Source organism: Nothoprocta perdicaria, unplaced genomic scaffold (genome assembly GCF_003342845.1).
Source record: "Nothoprocta perdicaria isolate Ctin4 unplaced genomic scaffold, notPer1 scaffold_32, whole genome shotgun sequence".
NCBI lineage: Eukaryota > Metazoa > Chordata > Aves > Tinamiformes > Tinamidae > Nothoprocta > Nothoprocta perdicaria.
Genome location: NW_020455555.1, coordinates 5,174,228 through 5,189,094, shown reverse-complemented (window position 1 = coordinate 5,189,094; position 14,867 = coordinate 5,174,228). Strand labels below are relative to the sequence as shown.

The window sequence follows — 14,867 nt, the reverse complement described above, 5'->3', positions numbered from 1 at the left end:
ATTTACTTCAGAATTTTATTCATCAAAAATTTCTTCTTGCCCCTGGCATGGCTCAAAAACAATGTCCTTGGACAACAGAAGAGAGTGTTTTACTACATCAGCTTGGGGATACATTTACAACCAAGAGAAATCAGTCTTCTGATAGAGAAAATGAATCATTGTCATCATTTTTCCCAGAGATGTTAAGTATAGATTTTAAAATACATTGACTAAGAAATTACTCCAGACTCATTGTTTACAGCTTTAGTCATCCTCAAGCACAAAAATACATGTTTTATTTTAAAGACATTAACTTTCTGCTGGAAATAGTGGTATTTCACACACATAATTATTATTTCACATAGCAGCACAGTAAATAAATGCGTTGCCTTACAAACAAAGCAATTAGGACAAAATGGTGAAGAAGAAACCAGAACAACTATTTTGATTAAATACAGAATTCATTTAAAAAAAACGGAACTAACTTTACTAGAACTGTAACCACAAAACATGCAATTTTCCTTTGCTTTTCCAAAGCTTGACACAAATTATTTATTAACTCCCCCAAACATGCCAGTGACAGCACAGACACATGACATGGCACAAGGCTCAACGAGCACCGCACACACACACCCAGGACAGCACCTCAGCTGCTCCAGGCTGCAGATCTGTCCTCTATCTCTTCATCTTGCTCACACAAATGTGGTTTCAGTAAATACACGCTACTACAGAAAACAGCCTGCAGCTACAGCACTGCTCACACAGCAGGACCAAATATTCTGTTCTCTCACATTCTGCAAGAGGAGAGCCTTGCAGTTACATACAGTAAGCAATGTCCTGATCCATACGGTGTTCACGCATACTCCTCATTTAGCAGTGCTTAACTGCTTCACTAGACACATGCAAAYGGTCACCAAGTATCATAGTCTATATGAATTAACTCACAGTTCATTATTACCTAACTCGGTAATAATTCATTATTAACTTCCAAATACTATATCCTTAGATACACACCATTTTCATATTTCTAAAGTTCCCAAGTTTTCCATTCTTTGTGTTGATGGTTTAAACGCTAATATACACCAGGTTCTTACCTTGTGCTAATGTCCACATATTTGGCAATTAAGAAATTGTTCTTTGCATCAGTCCACATTCTCCCTGACTTCTGAATAACAGACACTATTTGCTGTGGGAGAAAAAAAACAAAAATCAAAACTATGCACTATAAGCAATAAGCTTCATATTGACCACAATGCTAAATACAGTAAAGATTAATTTCCCTGTACACTTAATGTCAAAGAAGAACATGGATATTTCCTCTTCTTTGAACTGTAATCGTACTAGTGTGGCAGAATACTGCAATTAAATGACAGGTATAGGAAACAGGAAATTGTCATATTTTAAAAATTTGGAGGAATATAAAAATATTATTTTGGATAAACCTTTTCTTTTTCTTCTATACAAAGGTCTTTCCTTCTAGTTACACCTCTTGACTATCTTTGTGTCCATTGTAAAGGGTCTGCTGGATTACAGAGAACAAGTTCAGCATATAAAAAGCAAACACTTTCTTAGCGAACACTCATCCTCTTCTACCTAATCCATCTGCACTCTAATAGCAATTTCTCTCCACTCCTTACATCCTGTTATCACTCCCTCTGTCAAACTTTTTATTGTATATTCAAGAAGGAACCTATTCCAGCCAAACTATTTTTATTCCTATTCTTTTTTTAGTGGTAGAGTGTGCCAAGATATTCTTAATGTCAAGTAGCTTTCACTTGGCTATAAGTTCTGAATTTCTCTCTCTCCAGGCTGACATTTCCTGTGTAGGAAAACTTATTTGAATCTTTGGTCCAAGTCTCTTTGGGTTTATCATAGTTAATTGCCTAACATAAACTCTGATACATGGGTTTATTAAATAAAAATAGGAAGGAGGGAACAAGTACCTTAGGTGGGGAGGAACCCTCTACTGTCTTTTTGGCTCTGAAAATAAAGCACCTTGTATTTTCATCTGCCAAGTGAAGAGTGCTCTTAGTCTAACTTTGTTACAGCTTGTGGAAAAGAAGATAGTTGACAGTCACATCTACCAGATAGCATTGAAAATTTAAGTATATGGCAACCATATCCTTAATGATCTTAAAATGAGTAATACAGTTACCTAAAATCCTTCAATAATTTTTCTTTTCAATTACGGAACTTGATATAACCTTGTAAAAAACATCTAATGCTATTTTGCATTATGCATCTATGCATCTAATGCATCTAATGCTATTTTCTAGCACTTATAAATTCTTTCAAAGAAAAGTACTATAATGAAGAAATTAAGGAATTTTTACCAACAGGCCAGTCAAGTAAAATAACCAGAGAGAAATAAAACCAGTGGTCCTAGCAGTACAAATTTTGCAACAAATTATTTGAGTGTTTTTAAAATATTTGACCATACTTCTAAGTTTTCAGATTCTATTACTATCACTTGAATCCTAACCTTGAGATAACTGGAATTAAGATTTTACCCAATAAATTCAGACCTATATGCAACAGAGTTTAGCCACTGGAACAGATAAACTGATAATATCAATCAGGCAAACAATTCCTAATAACATTAAGGTTCATTAACGTAGGAGTTACTTATGCAAAGTAGCCTCAAGATTTTTAAGTTTTTCTCATAAAATCACAAATGGATTGAATTCTAAAATTCCTACCACGTGGATTAACAGTTGGCTTGTGGTTTTGCATGAAGGTAACTGCTTGGCTCCAGGATATCATGCAAAAGGCAGCAGAACTGATTCATGCCTGCAGTACCTCCACATGTAACCAAGCTTCTTTTATTTGCCATTTAATGGGACCCCACTTTTCTCCAAAGAAATTAACATCTTGCAGCAACTGTGGGTGGTTCTTTTGACAATTAAGTACTTGAGACTCAGGTTAGCTTTGCAGATATCCAGCTAATTTGACAGGACATCCAAGGCTGAACAGTGGATTATTCCAYACTGCACTTAATCTTGGCAAAAATGAAGATAAAGATCTTAACTGTCTTGCTGAGTACATGTATGAAGTTACAAATACCTACTATATCCTTCTAATGCTTGTCTTCATCTCAGAAAACAGAGAAGATTTTGTAAAACTCTTACAACATGCTCTCCATGCATGAATGAGTGTTAAAATTCTTACACTATTTTGTCCTATTCTAATCTATGTCTGGATCCTAAGCTTCAGAATACTTTGCTTCCTTGATTTGAATGTGCTGTGTTTCTGTTTCTAAAAATATTCTTCTATGAGCCAATGCTACATATTTTCAAGAACCATTTTACTTTGGTGTAATGATTTAGCACAGGTCATAAGTCATATTAGTAAAGCAACAGAAATCATAATCAGTCTTAATACTGTGCTATAATTAATTTTCTTGCATATTCTCTTTGCTCAGGCTCACACTAGATCGTTGCATGTGATTTACCTTTGATGACCTTTTCTGCATGACATCTACAGTGATAACGATAGTTAACTTTGAAGTCATCTTCAAGTCCAGAGCGGCTAAAAATCCCTGCTATAAATCCCTTTTTAAAGGATTCTGAGGTTAATTGAAGCTTGTTGAACTTCTGGGTAGGTAACCAAATCTGTACTTCCCATCTCCCTTCCTCTCACCCCAAACTCTCAGATATTTCTGAAATATATCTATGAGAAACCATCGTAAAATTTCAGTTTCTCTACTGTCCTCCATAAAAAAATTAGACCAAAAGCATACTCAAGTAGTGAGGAGAACAATCTGTAAAATCTTGATTATTAATCAAATTCAATTCAAAGGAACTGCTTTTGACATTTGGGGATTTTAGGTTACTGCTCTTGGTTTTCAGTGCTTGTCAAGAAACTTCCACGATGAATGCTTTCAGTCTATTTAATCTAAGCATATTGTAACACTGTAAGCCTTGGAACACTAAGATGTTTTTTAAATAGTAACACCATTCATTTGCTTGATTTCCCTTTATAGGTGACACACTACTAATGAAAACAGTCTCTTTATTTCAAAAAGTGAATTCTAACTGCAAATTTTGATGGGGGACCTTTTTACATAAAAAGAAATGTGAAATACAGACTCCTCCTTTGGATAGATTTCATAAAGATTTATTGTAATGTTCAATTTCTAAATCTAAAATGAAATTTTAATGGTTTTTTTCTCTGAGTTAGACATTTGGTTAACAATTCAAAGCTAATTAGACCTGTTTGTCTTAATGGTAGCATTTTGAGTAACTGAGTTGTCTTTCTTTGACAATTTTGATTATTCCAGACTTGCAACGATTTTTCCAAATCCATCTTTCYGCCTCCTTGTCCTACATGAGCTGGTAGTGCGCAACTGAAAAACTAGGCAGGGAAAAAAAAAGGACTAGAACAACTAACYGGTACATTAAATAAAACTTATAAACTCCACCAAAATCACAGCTATTTCAGAATAAAGAACAACTGTGGCTAATACACTACTAAAAACACTTGCAATTGCAGATTTATTAGCTTTCCTGAGAACATCTCACATGAAGGCTTTATTCTGCCTACTAGCATGAACTCTGCTGCTTGGTACAGAAGAACCCACAGCATATTCTGCTGTCACTCAGACAATTCAAAGTCCAGCTCAAGCAGATAGGCTCTGAATGGGCCTTAACATATCTGTAAGGGGTATGAGATAGTAGTATTTTAGTTTTCTGTAGAAATTTCATTGTTAGTCAGGTAGTAAGCTGCTTGTTCACCAGAAAGTTCACCAGAACAGTAGCTCCATACTTATTATTCTAACAGATAAGAAAAAATCCATGCAAGAGGTTTTAAAGGCTTCTAACACCCAACCTTAAAAGGCATTGTATTCCTCAAGCGGTTATCTTCTGGACTATTAAAAGCAAAAGCAATTTCATCTTTCAGTGCTGAGCTGCCTCACTGTGCTACAGCCAGCAATGAAAGAGACATCAATGTCTCAAATGCTACAGTACTATTAGCTCAGCCATGTGCTGATGACTACTAATATTCTTTACATAAATATACTTTTCAAAAAGTATTTTTCCATTTCAAAAGTCTGAAAGTTTAGCTCAAAATCATTATCTTGTTTCATTCAGCATTCTGTCTAGCAGATCTAGACTACCATGCAGTCCTTACGGAAGCCTGGCAGTGACCGCTCGCTCCGTGGCTCCATGGCTCCACACAGCAATACAGAGCGGGTCTCTCTGGCGGATGCTGCTGCCCCAAGAGTCCCAAGAAACCATCAGATATACACAGAGATGTTTGTGCTTACTCTATGTCAGGCTGCATGAAGCATTCTTTCCTACTGGCTAAAGAGTATTTTTCCTCAATCCTTTTGAAGTTTCTTCTTGGGCACAGTTTTTACCTCATTTAACCATTTAGCTAATTCCTCATTTATCTAACCACCTTATTTAACTATTTAATTCATTATCTCATTKAGAGGGTCATATTTAAGTAAGCAGAAGAGCTGGTAAAAGCACCAATATTTCTAAGGCTACATCTCCAGACAACACTCCCAGGAAAGTTGACCACATTTAGGTCACAGCATGAGCATTACAGTAGTGTTACCATTAGCATGCTGCACTGTAGCTCTCCTTGCTTCAAGTCCAGCCTCTGCTCTAGAAAGCTTTTAAGACAAGAGACAACAGAGAGGAAGGAGTCAACAGCAGGTCCAGAGGGGCCTTGTGCTGATGCCCAGCACCATGCTCAGCGCTGTAGGTAACACTGAGAGCCCTAGCAACCCAATCACAGCCAAATTGTTTTGTGGTCCACAGTAAGCTGTGAAGATGTGCACACACGATGAGGAGGAACAGCAGAAGAGGTGTGAAAAAAACAGAAGAGGGAAGAGGAGGCCAGTGTGGAAGACTCATCCCAATTGGCAACCAGCATTTCACATGGGCAATAAAGGTATCATCGTAATGGGGCTAAAAATGCAACTCAGACAAAACAGAGCATCAAGAAAGTAGTGTTGACCAAAGCAYTGACACGGAAAAAACAGCTATGCAGTCACATCCTAAAAGGGCAGATGTGCCTAATTTTGTTAACATTTTACAGAAATAGCCCAAGTTTTTTTTTTACTTACTGTAATTGCACTTCAGTTGTGAAATTGCTTTGTCCTTATATTGACTGCACARCTACCACTTCTACATCCTGAAACTCTGTGTACTGGCTCAAGGAGATAAGGAACATGCAAAGAGATTACATCTCTGTTCCAACCCTCCTCTGGAATCCTAGGTCAGTTGCACCAGRTCAGTGCAACTCAGCTACTGCTTCATCAGGCAGGATTTCTCTTCAAGAACAAATCAGACAACAGGAAAGGTACCTAGGAACCTTAAAGCACAAAATGGATGTTGCCTCTTTTAGGTAATAAGGGAAGTCAGGTTTGAACTACTCCTAAGCTAGAAAGTTCCATGCTGAGAAAGCAAAATTTTATTTACTTTCTCCCAAAACTCCATTTCCAGCTTCAAAAGGCACAGGAAAGTACTGCACAAAACCATTTAACTTGATTCTGYCGTTACTGGTTTAAACCTTTCTTCCCACTAAGCAAGAAAGCAGAAGAACCATAGATACTGATACTCATACACTGAAAGAAAAAAAGAAAAACCAACCAAACAAAAAGTCAACACACACCAGTCTCTCTCCACTATGTGRTATGATTTCAGAACAGGATTGATTTTGCTACATCACCACACTGCATATAACCAGGGATACTMCTGGGGAAGCAGATGAGCTTTTGCTTATGAAAATCAAATTTAACACTTCTTCAGAGCCCTCCAACTAATTATAATGTGTAAAACTAATTGTAATTCCTAAAAAATTATTTTGAAAAGAATATGGACATCTGTCTCAGCTGCCATTTCCTTAAGACCTTACTGTTACCCAGCACCCTACAGTGCTCACTGGAGATAGCACAAGCATGCAGTGAGGACTAATTTCAGGTCTTGGAAGCAGGATGATTTGAGTCTTGCTTTTTTCTGAGGATGGGCACATTTTGCAGGTGCTCTCAGTATATAGATATGACAAATACTTTCTGCAGACCATTGCAAACAGCAGAGTCTTTTGCAAACAGCAAAGGAAACTGGCCATGAGGGGTTTGGCATTTTTTTTCATTCATGCAATCATTTTTATATTAGCACACACCTCTTCCCACTGCCAATATTTCTCTATGTCTCTCTCGCCTATGACTGCCATCTGCCAAAGAGGGGGGTTCAGAAAAACACGGTACAGGGTATTGTGTGCACATTTTTTACCATTTCCTTCTTTCACTAGACTTGTTTTATATATATATCCTGCTGAGTAGGTTCAAGAACTACTTGAAGGTTTTTCACATCTTCAACCATCTCTCAGTTACACACCATCAATCCTCTAAAAGAGAAAGTTCTCCAGACTTCCTTTCCCAAATAAATCTGGTACTAAACTTTAGCACTGATGAGCAACATGGTACAGCAGGCCAAGTGATGAAGTAGCTCAGTAACTCTTCTGTGGTGGCTGATAGATCCTTAGGAAGGAATTGGAGGGGACAAGGATTGAGTGATCTGCAACATCCTTTCTCATCTTTCCTAAACGTCTGACGCAGGGACTTCCTGAGTAAAAGATGTAAGCTTTTCAACTAAGGGATCTAAGTGAATTCTTCTTTTGCAAATTTCTAAACTTTTTTTGAACCTATGATATTGTAAGAGGAAGGGAAAACGCAGGGAGGAAGGGGACAAGCTGTTTTCATTGGTGGCCAGCGATAGGACGAGGGGTAATGGCCATAAGCTGGAGCACGGGAAGTTCCGTCTCCAGGTGAGGAGGAACTTCTTTACTGTGAGGGTCACAGAGCAGTGGAACAGGCTGCCCAGGGAGGTTGTGGAGTCTCCTTCTCTGGAGGTCTTCGAAACTCACCTGGATGCCACCCTGTGCCACATGCTCTAGGTGTGCCTACTGGAGCAGGAAGGTAGGACTAGATGATCTCTAGAGGTCCCTTCCAATCTTGAATATTCTGTGATTCTGTGTAGAGGTACAGTGTTGAGTAGCAACAAATTTCACAGCCTATGTTCGATTTGGGAGAATATTTCATTCCATTTGCTCTTCTGATTGCCACATAAAAGYTCTATTTAATTACTTTTAGAGTTCAGGAATTGGCTGCTTCAAACAAATAAAGATTTTAAAAGACTGTTGTTACGGTGATGCACTGATGGCCATCTCTTTTTTTTTTTTTTTTTCGCCTGACATCTGAAGCATCACTTTTCTAAGTCAAAGAATCAATTTAATCATTTTCCATACAGTATATATCTTAGATTATACTTCCTTCGGTCTGTACCGGCTGTAGCTTTACTATACCGTTTCTGATGTGATTTGACCAGAATTGTGCATGATATTCAGTGCATATGTGCAGAATGGGTAAATATGGCTGCACATTTTATTTTATTTCCACCACATTTTATTTCACCAATATTTTGGTGATTACTGGGCAACACTTGGAATGTTTTCTCAGAATTCAAAATTGTAACTGAATTAAAAAATCATTAATATTCAGAACAGAAACAAGTACTTCTAATGCTATTGTTTTTCATGTGCCTAAGTTTATTTAACAATACCAGGAAGGGACCTTACTAAATGTCTTTTAAAGTCTGAATTGACTATATTAACATACTTTCCCTTACCCAGTATTATTTACTATCTTGGGGATCTCCAAAGGAGTAAGTTCCAATTCGTGAGCCATGACTTTCCTTCTGCACTTTGCTTGTTTTCGCTTGGTATAGCATACTCACCTGAGTGGCCATTTTTAAATTACAGTTCCTACCTTTTTTCCACACTGGACATTAGCTCTAGCGTCTTTAGTCCTGTGACCTTTCTCTGGAAGCCTTTGAGAAAGCTGATTGAATTTGCACCCTTCTATTTGTCAGTATTTTCACTGCAGAAGTCCTCCAGTGATTTCATGTATCATGTACTTTGGCAATATGCTTTGCAGCATTTCTTTCTTGGGGTATATCAACTGCCACAATCCCATTAAAAATGCTTCTAGTACAGATATCTCCCCAATCTCCTCGCTAGAGTAGACAGGAGATTCTTTATCATCCTTTTTGTTTCTCTTTTTCGATACTTCAACTTTCTGAAGGATATTATTTCATTTTTAACATATATCCTCACTTACCCTGACACTTGGCCAGAAAGGCTTTCATCAGATGTTCCTGAAGTCTTTATGGATAAATGCTTGGCATTTACTCTCAGCCACTTACATGAGGTCTGCAAAAGAAGATATACATGGTATGTCAATTCACACTGACAGTATCGTGTCACAGAGACCGTCTGTCTCAATCCACTGTGGTTCTTGTGATTTTCTTGGGAAAATAACACACTTTTCACCTCTATTCTCCTTTTTGGGAATGGAGGTATCATTACTCTTCATTACTGTGTATTCATCCGGTCAGTCAATCTCTTAAAACTTGCACAGCAATCTTTGGGGACTTCATTGCATTTTGTACCAACAGACTCCCATTTTAGGTGCACAATACAGTTCTGTGACCTCAAGTTTCAGATGCAATGTTTTCCATATCTCTTTCACTTGTGCAGTTCTCTTCTTACTCTGGCGCATATATATATATTTTTCTTTCTTTTTCTTTTTTTTTTCCAGCACTATAGGTGTTCCTATTTTTCTGGTAAATTAAATGTTATCCCACAAAAACATGCATTTCACTGTTGGTATCCAGATATTAAGGAAGCTAAACACAAACTAGATTCTGTTTCTGATTTATTTTTCTGGTAAATGCTTTATTTTACTGACTACATTTTCCACTAACATATCGAACAGAGTAATGGATGCTCATTGTCACCTATTTAATGCCAAACTCCACTGCAATCTGCTTTAACTCAAGTTCACAAACACTTTTGTAGTCAATTTTCAAATCAATTTGCTATTGGAAAAGTAACTTTCTTCTTCGAGGATGGCAGTATTTTCTGGCTAGCTTAGCATTTGTCTTGTCTTTCAAGGAATGCTGTTTGAAAGAGAGAAATGGAAGAAGCTCTAGAAATTAACACAAGAAAAATCTCTTGTTCTTCAGAATAGTGACAACTATTTTTGTTTACAGTTAAAGCATTTTACATCAGTTTAACCCGTGAGACATTATGGTAAACCCTACACAGATTCATGTAGACATTTTAGTTTCACAAAGTGCGCCATGATGCTTAAGGACCTGAACATGCATCATCCACAGTCTTCCTGCAAAATGTTTAAGAACAGCATCCTGCTTACACTGTACACCTTTACCAGCATATAGTTGGTCTGTAAAAGACATAAACTTACACTATGATATGTTAAAGAATTTGGACGCTTCCTTCAGAACTCAGCTTTACAGAGTTTTATGAGAGTTCCCAAATAAATCAATGGAAAATTCCTAAGCAACTCTAGATATGGCTAAATAATGGRCTTGTCTCTGACTGAAGGAACTGTRCTCATCTTCGGATACTCTGAGCTCGTGCTCAAATAACTGGGCCCACAAGCAAAATTTTCCATTTTACTACCATGGTTGATTTTCACATTAAAGTGTCATAAGATTTCCCCTGTTCCTGGACACTTTTATATATTTCTATCTCATTCACACCATCAAGGTTGAGTTTCAGTGTAATTCTGATTCCAGCTGCTGAGTGGTTTGGAGCTAATCAACACTGTGCAAGATGTTCTGGTTTGCACTTTAAAAAACTTCACAGCCTCAACCAGTTTGGGACTAACATGGGTAATGGCAGCTTTGTGCCACCCCTGATACAGCTAGCTGTGAAAACTGGAAAAGTTCAGGTGCAATATGAATATCGTGTGAAAACTAAATGCTTCTTTCAGAAGTACTAACATGTTTTGTTGTGAGAAAATAGAAAGAGATCTTAAAGAAAAAAAAATTATAGCTTGACATCAAATTAATAAGCCTCTTTCATCCATTCCATCAACAAAACTGAGCTAGTTATGTTGGCCCAATGGCAATCATTCCTCTTTTTCCTCTGCCTCAACTCTTTTAAGGTTTGTCAATGAGGTAAAAATCTATTCTTCACCTAGCTTGAGAAGGGGAATCCCACCTAAGTCACTAACCCTCATAAAATCTTCTTTAATCAATAGATTCTATAAGAAATTATACAGTAGAAGCATTATGCCAAATGCAATGTCATTTTGTTTGGGGATTTTGCTCTGAAACAGCACCATGAATCACCTCAAAGCTCACAACCTGTGTGTTTTGTTTCACTGAGCCAAACAGCAAACTGTATTATATGGAATTTCCTTCTGTAGACAYGCATTTTTGCCTGTTTAAGAAGCAGTTATTGATAATACCTCTTATGGAATAAAACGACCTTTTCCAATTAATTCTATAGTCGGGGTGTTGTAGCATGACACTATCTCTTAAATGAATATTCTTGAAAACGTCTATTCTGATCAATTTAGTATCAGTGTACATAGAAAAAAAACCATTCTCTGTATGGACATAAATCTTACAAGCTTAGAAATACTGTCTCTAAAAGAAAGTGAGGGCTGAGCTGCCCTCATGAGGCTTCAGGAGCTCTGCACACAGCCAGGGTACTGCAGCTCCAGCTGGCAATACCTGTGTTGCAAAACAGCAGTTTTGTTCAAGGCTGTTACAGAAAAAAAGCTTTTTTATACGTCTGTGTCAATAGGCAGCTTTTCAGCTCCACTGCTAGGCTGCTTCCTCATAACCCAAACATTATTACAATTTGACTAGAAAAATATTATTCTAATTTTCTCAGCACAACAGAAGGACTGGGAATATATTTCCATATAAAATACATAATTTGGCTTGAAACAAACTGTTTCACTTAATTTGAGTGTTACTAAGCATTTTAAACAGCTTTCAATAAATTTTCAAAATATTCAACACTTCTAAAATGAAACATAAAACGCTTTCCTTAGGAAAATCTCCTTCAAATTAGACAGGAAATACTTATTTTGAATAGCAAAACTCTGAACTAAGTCTAAATTGAAACATGAAAAAAGGAATACCACCCACTCCTACTAAAAATAAAGGGACTCTCAAATGTTTCCAGTTTCATGTGCCACTTTAGCTGAGTCTGGGACCACACAAGCAAATGAATTTCCTCTGGACTCATCATCCCCCTTAGGACTACCATGACATATAATTTGGGAACTACTGAAGTAAGTCTTCCACAAAAATTAAGAGTTATTTAAGGGATTCTGAGAGTCAGTACTTCTCAAAATTAGCCCAATTTTTAAATATAATAATCGCTCTTACACAAGAAGATTCTAGCCTAAGATTGTGTTATGCATAAATATTCAGAAACATTATAGAAAAAATGTTTTGCCAAAGAAGAGTATAAATGTACTGCTGGTATCTCATAAAGCAACTAAATAACCCAGAACATAGACTTTTTGCAAAAAACTGTTCGACATAATAAATGTAATATTTGTGGTCAATTAACTCTTAGACTATTTTTAATTCAGAAAGCAAGCTAAATATAATTAGTAATTGATAAAATCAGATTTATAAGTCAATGTCAAACAGCAATTTTACAATTTCATAGAGTAGATTTTAATCAGGAATCCTCATCCTGGCCAAGAAACAAAATTTAAGTGCTATGATCAAGAGCATGAGACTCCAAGGCTTGTATTTCACTTGCCATCAGACACCTGATGAGGCTGCTTCCCTTAAGAAYGAAGTAATCCTGTATCCCCAGATCCTCAGCACGGATGGATACACAGTTCACACTTCAGACAGACTGAGCCAGGCTTTGATGACACTCCCTGGCTCTAACAATTAGTTTCTACAGTAGAGAGCAAGATGTGGCAGGGGCTAGGTGAGACTGAGCACTGGCCAAATCCCAGGGATGATTGTACAAAGAAAGGCAAGAACACGAGAGAAACTTGTCTCTCTCTCTCATTCTCTCTGCATACCCCGTTGGTGCGCTGGGGGGCCAAGGTGCTGCTGCCTGGCCAAATGCTGGGGAGGGAATGGCTGCTGGAGGTGAGGGAGCACCAGGACATGCTTCATCCATATCCCAACCTGTCCCCATGCAGAGTACTCCCGAGAAAATACCCTGGCATAAAAACATCATCACCATCAAACTCCAAGGAAAATCTTATATTCTTGAAAACCTTATATTCTTTCTTCATTCTTTGTTCTGTGCATGGAGATGGAAGAGGCAGAGTTAATTCAAAAGCTAGAAAGCTTTAGGTTTTTTGTTTTTTTTTTTTAACAAGGACACTTAATCTGAAGAGAATGAGTGCCGGGAATATGATTCCATGTACCTGGCCTGAATGTGCAGTTTTGATGACTGCCTTCAACATCACTGAACTCCTCTAAAGAATAAGTGAAGACCTAGAAAGTCGTTAACTATAAGAACAAGAAAAGTATTAGTCAGTTGGTATGTTTTTGCATACATGTACAGCTGACATTTAATTCTTCTACAAGAGGAAAGATTGTATCTTTATTAGAAAAGACAGGACCACACGTGCTAACATGAGCTCCTGCAGAAAATACCCCTTACAAAACTTAGGAAATCATTTTTTTTCTTCTCTTAGAGGCATGTATTCCTAACTGACAACTTGATGTGCTGTAATCTGACTTTTCTAAATGTCATGAGTAATAACCTTTGTTCTCTAGCTACCTCAATAAATTGCTCCTAGATTTACTCAAGGTCTAATTCATATATCTGTGTCTACAGGGCACTGGCTCTCTGGGGCAAGGACTCGTCCTTTCTGTGAAAAGCAGAGGATGGTCTAGGAACACGAATAAAGTAAAAAAAAATTGTAATTTTTTTTCTTTTTTTTTTTTCCTCCCCCTCCCCAGGAGTGAAGTGCTATTGAGCTTAAGGAGATTATCTTTCAGTTTCTGTATGACCAGATCTTACCTGTCAGTAACAGATACAGTGTGAGCTATTCCCCTGAAGCTGTAGTGCGTGACAATTCCTGAAGAACATTTACAGGATCCGTACCACASAGCACAAGTTTCAATTCACTGATGACTGCCTTGTTCCGTAGTTTACATTATAGATTTACATGCCTCTTTATGAAGGCAAAAGACACTCTCTGCTTTAAAGTAAGTTTGCTTGAATAAGACCTTTAATTCTGACTTTTTATTAATAAACCTGAACATTCATTGGTTGCATAAGTTTTTTCCCTCAGTTTAAAAACTGAGGAGCGAGAATACAGATTTTTCTTCCTAAGAACAGCAGTACGTACAGTGAGAGAAAACACTCGTTAGGCAGAATTCTTCCAGTTCTCTCAAGTCTACTCATTACCAGCTTAGTCTTTCTTTTTCTTYCCATCAAAGCACCTTAATGTTATCTTTTGAATACTGCAAAAGTGTTTCATTTCCTTAAAACTAACTATAAGTGAATTACAGTACAGTAAACAGACACTGCCCCATGGAATCATTTTTGAATCTGAACTTCCCAGTGGTCTGGAAAAAGCAGGAATGATATAAACAGCTTATAATAAATCCCTCCACCAACTGTCTTCTGTTTTTTGTACAGATTTGTATATATTTATGTACATAGTCATTATGCTCATTTTCTAAAGAACAATTATACAAATTCTTGTAAAGAAAATCCATTTTTCAACTCCTGAATGACTACAGCTGACATCTGATGTGATTTGACTTTTTCTGTGTGCCATAAGATGTATTTTTTTTTCACTAGGTACTTCAATAAGTTTCTTTTGTCTCCCTTCTTGGTCTAATTCCTATACACACATTACTAGTTTTTGTTTCCATAAAAAACCTTGCACGAAGGAAATGCTAAGTATTATGAAACGTATTTACAATGCCTCAGCGTTCCGTGCAGAAATTCAGTTGAGTAATCTGAAGTGTTGCATGCATAAAGCTGATTTATGTTTTCATTTTATAGAAATAACCTTTTAAATTATTAATAAAAAGCTTTTGTCCACATATCCCAAATCT

The 14,867-nt window shown here is 37.1% G+C and overlaps 1 long non-coding RNA gene across 1 annotated transcript in view; it reads right to left on the bottom strand.

The window, feature by feature from the left end:
- Positions 1–650: 650 nt before the first annotated feature.
- LOC112950516 overlaps positions 651–14,867 on the bottom strand; it is a 34,580-nt gene continuing 20,363 nt past the window's right edge. The window contains exons 2-4 of the long non-coding RNA XR_003250032.1: positions 9,110–9,201; positions 1,074–1,165; positions 651–773 (exon numbers count right to left, since the gene is read on the bottom strand). This is a non-coding gene — a long non-coding RNA (uncharacterized LOC112950516). The remainder of the gene's footprint in view (positions 774–1,073; positions 1,166–9,109; positions 9,202–14,867) is intronic.